Raw genomic sequence first — 8523 nt, forward strand, 5'->3', positions numbered from 1 at the left:
ATATAATAAAAACTTATATGCAGTTGTATATATTTATAGTAAAATTAATAATTTAAAATTATTAAGTAACAATTTAATTAAACATATCAAATTATTTAATAATTATCAATTAACATATTCACACCAAGATAACTATATCTAAATTATTATCATGTACACATAGAATTTATGCTTAATAGGCTTGAGGTGTGTGGCCCATAACTAGTAGTTATATAAGATTAAACATATTATAAAAACAAAAAACTAAAATCGTTCACGCCTCTGAAGATTTCTGAAATCTTCTTCTCTGCTCTTGCTATCCTCTCTCTCTCTGCTCGATCTCTATCAATCTTTCTCACTGTGCGTCGGACGCAAGATCTCTCCCTCTCTCCTCTCTTGTCTCGCAATCGAGCTCATCGCCGGTGTTTCAACGTCTCGCGGCCTTCCCTGGGCTCCTCCTCTCCGGCGACAGAAGCATTCGTCAGATCGTCGTCGCCCGTCGTCTTCTGGTTTCAAGTATTCGCCGTCGCGAGTCGCCGTGGATCATGGACCGGCGTAGGGTCGTCACTTGCTTCGTCGCTCGTCCTCTTCTGGGCTGGGGTCCTCTTCGTCACCCAGTCGCCTTTGGTAAGTCCATACATCATCACTTCCCCTGTTCTCCCTTTCCCAGATTGCCTTCTCCCTGTATTTTGAGATGATGTTGAATTGGTAATGAATTAATTTGTTAGTAATTGAATCTTGAATTTGTTGCTGTCTTGCTGAATAATCACCGAGTTTAATTTTTTTTTTCTTTGCTAAAAATCATCAGAGTTGAATTTATTACTGATTATCATCGAACCTTGAATTTGTTGCTGGCTTGCTCAAACACCCCCTATTATCTTTTCTATGCACTACTTGGGTATGTTACAGTTTTCATATGACCGGGCTTACAATTTGTTGCTGTCTTGCTCAAACACCCCCTATTATATTTATCTCTACAGTCTTCATATTGTACATTGCTTCATGATTTCAGTTTGTTTTTGCATGATATATTTCAACTGATAGCTTGTTTCCCCTGAATGAATTAAAATAAAGGTGAATCACTAGTTCCCTTAATCACTTAGGTGACACCTTTGAGAAGGCTTTTGAGGTAACTTCTCTGTCTTATATGTTTCCACCTTGGAATTGGTTTATGTCCACAGTTCATAACAAGTTACATGGCTTTGTTTGAATTAGTTGGGAAATATTTCTTCCACGCTTGAAACATCAAACCTGATCTATGTCTATTAATGATGTTTTATCATTACCTCTTTAAATAAAAATTATATTACTCAATCATTGATATTTATTGTTGTGTATAATGTAAATAGGATTAACTCAAATGACATAACATTATCTATAATTTTATATAAATAAATTATAACTTATATACAAAAAATTATCAATTATATATATATATATAGTTTATGTCTTCTATCTAGTTATTATAAAAAATTTAATTAGATTTATTATTCATTCAATAAAATAAACAAAAATATTATAATTTAGATATGATAAAAATAAAAAAATTACACCTTAACAAATATGAATATTATAATTATGTAACGACTAAATTTTTAGTAGGTCTAAATACTATCAGTTATTAAGCGCTACTTCTGAGTAAATTTATAAAACTCTAGACTTTGTACTATATATACACACAACAATCTGCTATGTTATCAAATTCGTATATGTTAGCAGTTTTATATGTCTTATAGTTTTAGTATTAAAATTCAATTTAGAAATAGTTAATTTATTATCTATATTTTTTTAAGTTAAAAAAAATATTTTTAATTATTTAATAAGATGATCCTTAAATAGTCTTTCAAAGTAATGAGAACACTAGTCTCATACTTTTACAAAAGCTATTTGTCCAGTCCTTCAAGTGATAATTAACTCCGTTTAAAAGTTTTCATTTTTGTTGGACCCACATGATAACACTTATCCATATTCTAATGTATATTTGAGCATTTTCAAATTCGGAACGGCACGGAAGAACTCACCGCAAATAAAAGGAGAAGTCTATGAGACAACATCCTTTTCCTTTTCTTACTAATGCGAAACAAAATATTATAAAATCTATTAAAGGTTACTTGGTTCCTTTTCATGCCAATTATATATATAAATATATGCTATTATTTTTTGTTCTAATTTTGCTCCTTCGGAAGAAAGTTTTCTTCTCATACTTAAAAAGGCATCAATCCAGATGTTGATACATAGTCATGTTTAACTTGCAGGATGCTTCGAATGAATATTTGAATACTGAGAATGCTGGTTCTACTGGTTATGTAGAAATCAGTACCATGGCAGCAATTTCTTTTGTTGTGATCGCTTCTTGTTTCTTGCTTATGCTTTACAAATTAATGGCATCCTGGTTTATTGAAGTTCTGGTGGTTCTATTTTGCATTGGTGGTGTTGAGGTGCGTTATTCTTTTCCAGATTTTGTTCCAGTTTATTACGATCACTCCCTCACGCCTCCTTTTCGTGTAGATTAGTATTAGTAATACATTATTGATCATTTCATAGTAACGATTTTCCTTTAAACTTTTAGGTACAAACATTTTTCTAACTGTCCAACTCTTCACAGTTGACATATGTGGCTGATGATTATGTTGATTGCTATCTTCTTTTTTTCATTAGTAAACAAATTAAAAAATTGGTATCAGGGTCAAATTAATAATTTTAAGAATATAACTCATTTAATCTATGTCATGTGTCAAAAATCTAATATATTATAATCTATTCAACGAAAGGACTGTGCCGGGATATACCTAGTTCGCATCAATGTTTTTCATGGAATCCAGACACGTGTGCTTGAAGATACTTTTTATGTAATAGTGTTATGTACATATGTACATAGGATTAAGGAGGGGGCGGGGGCCTAACATGGTGCTTAATGTTGACCACAATAGTGCTTCTTCAAGGTACAATCTCATTTATCCTAATTTGACTAGAAAACAAGCCATTTTTCAATCCACTTGTTTAATCAACTAAATAAAACAGACCAAAATATTATGATAAAGAAAAAAAAAAACAGACAAAGAATAGTAAAATTTTGTCATGCTTGTATATAATAACAAACAAGTGTAATTACCCGTGTCATGCACGTGCCATGCACGTGATAAGATCGAATAAAATATTAAAATGATAATTAAATAAAAACAGAAAAATAGGATTATAAAATTTGTAAAAAATAATAATAAATAAAGTAAACCTCTAATAAAATTTTCTTTAAAAATTTAAATTGTAAACAAATTAAAAAATTGGTATCAGGGTCAAATTAATAATTTTAAGAATACATTGGTACTTTAGTTTACTCTATTGAACGAATGGCATCCAACAAAGAAAAAGTGATGTTTCACCTAAGAAGGGTTAAGCTTTTGGTTGTACATCATGTGATTTCCATTTAACTGCATTTCTCATACATAATTGCGCTTAGTTGCTTAGTGCTTTATGTAATTTGCCAATTTATTAAATATGGAAGATAAATACAAGTGAGTTTTAGAATAAAAAATGTAGGGAGAGAAAAAATATATATAAGGAGAAAAGAAGAAAGCGTGTGTATTGTGGGTAGGAAATGGAAAGATGTGGAGAATGAAAAAGAGCATAAGGGGATGTATATCATGCATCCTGCCATGCGGGGCACTGGACGTGATACGAATAGTTCACTCTAATAGCAGAGTTGAAGAGATCACCACTCGCACCATCAAGGCTGCTGACGTCATGAGAGCTATCCTAAGCATGTCCTCAGGAACTATTCTTCCCCCAACCTCCTCATCGTTCCTCCCCACGCTGAACTCCGTCGCGGCAACATCTACTTCCTCGTTCCCCTGCCTCCCCCTCCCAACCAACACACTGCAGAAGCAGATCAGAAGCTCTCCATCCCCACTCACACAAGCACTAGCAGACCCCGCCGTCTTACTCTCTGGAGGCCTCATCTCGACACCATTTCTGAGTCTCCGCCGCCATCCTCTCGCCATCTGTCACCGCTCTCATGGTGAAAAAAAAAAGAAAGGAAAAATATTAGTATCTTTTCTATTTAGATAACAATAAAAGGACAAATTTTATTAGCCTTAAAATTGATAGATCAAATTAATCAAAAAGAAAAAATTAGAGGAATAACAAGTGTAATTACCCGTGCCACGCACGTGATAAGATCGAATAAAATATCAAAATGATAATTAAATAAAAACAGAAAAATAGAATTATAAAATTTATAAAAAACAATAATAAATAAAGCAAACCTCTAATAAAATTTTCGTTAAAAATTTAAATTATAAACAAATTAAAAAATTGGTATCAGGGTCAAATTAATAATTTAAATTGTAATTAAACTCCGTTTAAATACTGTGTATTTTGGCAATTTCAGTACCAAATCCTTAGGCACAGAAGAACTCACATTGAAAAATATCTGAAGCATAGCATCTCAGATTAGAGATAGCCCTACAGTTACCAAGTAATTCAACTAGTGCAAATAAAAGGAGAATTCTATGACACAACAGCCTTTTCCTTTTCTTTTTCCTTTTTCTCTTGTTACCCATACTCATGCACTTAGACTAGCCCTGAAATAAAATATTATATATATACGTCTGCATTCCCATTCCCATTCGGCCATTCCCATCCCCTTACTATCGGCCATTCCCATCTCTATATATAGGTCCGCATATTCTTCTCATAAACACAAACTTTCACTTTTACCCATCTTCTTCTCCAACGTAGCTTTAATAATGAAGAGCATAAGGGGATGCATATAATGCATCCTACCATGCGGTGCATTGGACGTGATACGAATAGTTCACTCCAATGGCAGAATTGAAGAGCTCACTGCTCGCACCATCAAGGCTGCTGACGTGATGAGAGCTCATCCTAACCATATCATCAAGAAATATTCTTCATCTAACCTCGTCATCGTTCCTCCCAAGGCTAATCTCCATCGCGGCAACATGTACCTGCTCGTTCCCCTTCCCCCCTCCCCCTCCCAACCAACACGCTGCGATTGGTGGTGTTGAGGTGCGTTATTCTTTTCCAGACTTTGTTCCAGTTTATTACGATCACTCCCTCACGCCTCCTTTTCGTGTAGATTAGTATTAGTAATACATTATTGATCATTTCATAGTAACGATTTTTCTTTAAACTTTTAGGTACAAACATTTTTCTAACTGTCCAACTCTTCACAGTTCACATATGTGGCTGATGATTATGTTGATTGCTATCTTCTTTTTTCATTAGTAAACAAATTATAAAATTGGTATCAGGGTCAAACTAATAATTTTAAGAATATAACTCATTTAATCTATGTCATGTGTCAAAAATCTAATATATTATAATCTATTCAACGAATGGACCGTGCCGGGATATACCTAGTTTGCATCAATGTTTTTCATGGAATCCAGACACGTGTGCTTGAAGATACTTTTTATGTAATAGTGTTATGTACATATGTACATAGGATTAAGGAGGGCAACTCCGTCGCGGCAACATCTACTTCCTCGTTCCCCTGCCTCCCCCTCCCAACCAACACACTGCAGAAGCAGATCAGAAGCTCTCCATCCCCACTCACACAAGCACTAGCAGACCCCGCCGTCTTACTCTCTGGAGGCCTCATCTCGACACCATTTCTGAGTCTCCGCCGCCATCCTCTCACCATCTGTCACCGCTCCCATGGTGAAAAAAAAAAGAAAGGAAAAATATTAGTATCTTTTCTATTTAGATAACAATAAAAGGACAAATTTTATTAGCCTTAAAATTGATAGATCAAATTAATCAAAAAGAAAAAACTAGAGGAATAACAAGTGTAATTACCCGTGCCATGCAAGTGATAAGATCGAATAAAATATCAAAATGATAATTAAATAAAAACAGAAAAATAGAATTATAAAATTTATAAAAAACAATAATAAATAAAGCAAACCTCTAATAAAATTTTCGTTAAAAATTTAAATTATAAACAAATTAAAAAATTGGTATCAGGGTCAAATTAATAATTTAAATTGTAATTAAACTCCGTTTAAATACTGTGTATTTTGGCAATTTCAGTACCAAATCCTTAGGCACAGAAGAACTCACATTGAAAAATATCTGAAGCATAGCATCTCAGATTAGAGATAGCCCTACAGTTACCAAGTAATTCAACTAGTGCAAATAAAAGGAGAATTCTATGACACAACAACCTTTTCCTTTTCTTTTTCCTTTTTCTCTTGTTACCCATACTCATGCACTTAGACTAGTCCTGAAATAAAATATTATATATATACGTCTGCATTCCCATTCCCATTCCCATTCCCATTCGGCCATTCCCATCCCCTTACTACCGGCCATTCCCATATCTATATATAGGTCCGCATATTCTTCTCATAAACACAAACTTTCACTTTTACCCCATCTTCTTCTCCAACGTAGCTTTAATAATGAAGAGCATAAGGGGATGCATATAATGCATCCTACTATGCGGGGCATTGGACGTGATACGAATAGTTCACTCCAATGGCAGAATTGAAGAGCTCACTGCTCGCACCATCAAGGCTGCTGACGTGATGAGAGCTCATCCTAACCATATCATCAAGAAATATTCTTCATCCAACCTCGTCATCGTTCCTCCCAAGGCTGATCTCCATCGCGGCAACATCTACCTGCTCGTTACCCTCCCTCCCCCTCCCCCTCCCAACCAACACGCTGCGGCAGTACATCAGCAGCTCTCTACCTCCACTCACACAAGCACCAGCAGCTGTCTTACTCTCTCGAGGCGAGGCCTCGGCACCATCACAGGGAATATAGATGAACTGATAGAAGAACGATAGAAACTGTTCTTCTTAGTTGCGCCTTTCTATATGACATCTTCTGGGTATCAATGCACCACAACCAGAGAGGCTGCTGTTGAGCGGGAGAAGCTATTAAAGGTTACTTGGTTCCTTTTCATGCCAATTTTATATATATATGCTATTATTTTTTGTTCTAATTTTGCTCCTTCGGAAGAAAGTTTTCTTCTCATACTTAAAAAGGCATCAATCCAGCTGTTGATACATAGTCATGTTTAACTTGCAGGATGCTTCGGATGAATATTTGAATACTGAGAATGCTGGTTCTACTGGTTATGTAGAAATCAGTACCATGGCAGCAATTTCTTTTGTTGTGATCGCTTCTTGTTTCTTGCTTATGCTTTACAAATTAATGGCATCCTGGTTTATTGAAGTTCTGGTGGTTCTATTTTGCATTGGTGGTGTTGAGGTGCGTTATTCTTTTCCAGACTTTGTTCCAGTTTATTACGATCACTCCCTCACGCCTCCTTTTCGTGTAGATTAGTATTAGTAATCCATTATTGATAATTTCATAGTAACGATTTTCCTTTAAACTTTTAGGTACAAACATTTTTCTAACTGTCCAACTCTTCACAGTTCACATATGTAGCTGATGATTATGTTGATTGCTATCATCTTTTTTTCATTAGTAAACAAATTAAAAAATTGGTATCAGCTTCAAATTAATAATTTTAAGAATATAACTCATTTAATCTATATCATGTGTCAAAAATCTAATATATTATAATCTATTCAACGAATGGATCGTACCGGGATTTTCGCATCAATGTTTTTCATGGAATCCAGACACGTGTGCTTGAAGATACTTTTTATGTAATAGTGTTATGTACATATGTACATAGGATTAAGGAGGGGGCGGGGGCCTAACATGGTACTTAATGTTGGCCACAATAGTGCTTCTTCAAGGTACAATCTCACTTATCCTACTTTGACTAGAAACAAGCCATTTTTCAATCTACTTGTTTAATCAACTAAATAAAACAGACCAAAATATTATGATAAAGAAAAAAAAACAGACAAAGAATAGTAAAATTTTGTCATGCTTGTATATAATAACAAACAAGTGTAATTACTCGTGTCATGCACGTGTCATGCACGTGATAAGATCGAATAAAATATTAAAATGATAATTAAATAAAAATAGAAAAATACGATTATAAAATTTGTAAAAAATAATAATAAATAAAGTAAACCTCTAATAAAATTTTCATTAAAAATTTAAATTGTAAACAAATTAAAAAATTGGTATCAGGGTCAAATTAATAATTTTAAGAATACATTGGTACTTTAGTTTACTCTATTGAACGAATGGCATCCAACAAAGAAAAAGTGATGTTTCAGCTAAGAAGGGTCAAGCTTTTGGTTGTACATCATGTGATTTCCATTTAACTGCATTTCTCATACATAATTGTGCTTAGTTGCTTAGTGCTTTATGTAATTTGCCAACTTATTAAATATGGAAGATAAATGCAAGTGAGTTTTAGAATAAAAAATGTAGGGAGAGAAAAAATATATATAAGGAGAAAAGAAGAAAGCGTGTGTATTGTGGGTAGGAAATGGAAGGATGTGGAGAATGAAGAAGAGCATAAGGGGATGTATATCATGCATCCTGCCATGCGGGGCACTGGACATGATACGAATAGTTCACTCCAATGGCAGAGTTGAAGAGATCACCACTCGCACCATCAAGGCTGCTGACGTCATGAGAGCT

At 34.2% G+C, this 8523-nt stretch overlaps 1 long non-coding RNA gene across 1 annotated transcript; it reads left to right on the forward strand.

Moving 5' to 3' along the window:
- LOC110271275 lies at window positions 6851-7103 on the forward strand. Its single transcript, XR_002361829.1, has 2 exons — window positions 6851-6893; window positions 7039-7103. It is a non-coding gene; the product is annotated as an uncharacterized LOC110271275 (long non-coding RNA).

This window comes from Arachis ipaensis, chromosome B04, assembly GCF_000816755.2.
Source record: "Arachis ipaensis cultivar K30076 chromosome B04, Araip1.1, whole genome shotgun sequence".
Lineage (NCBI taxonomy): Eukaryota > Viridiplantae > Streptophyta > Magnoliopsida > Fabales > Fabaceae > Arachis > Arachis ipaensis.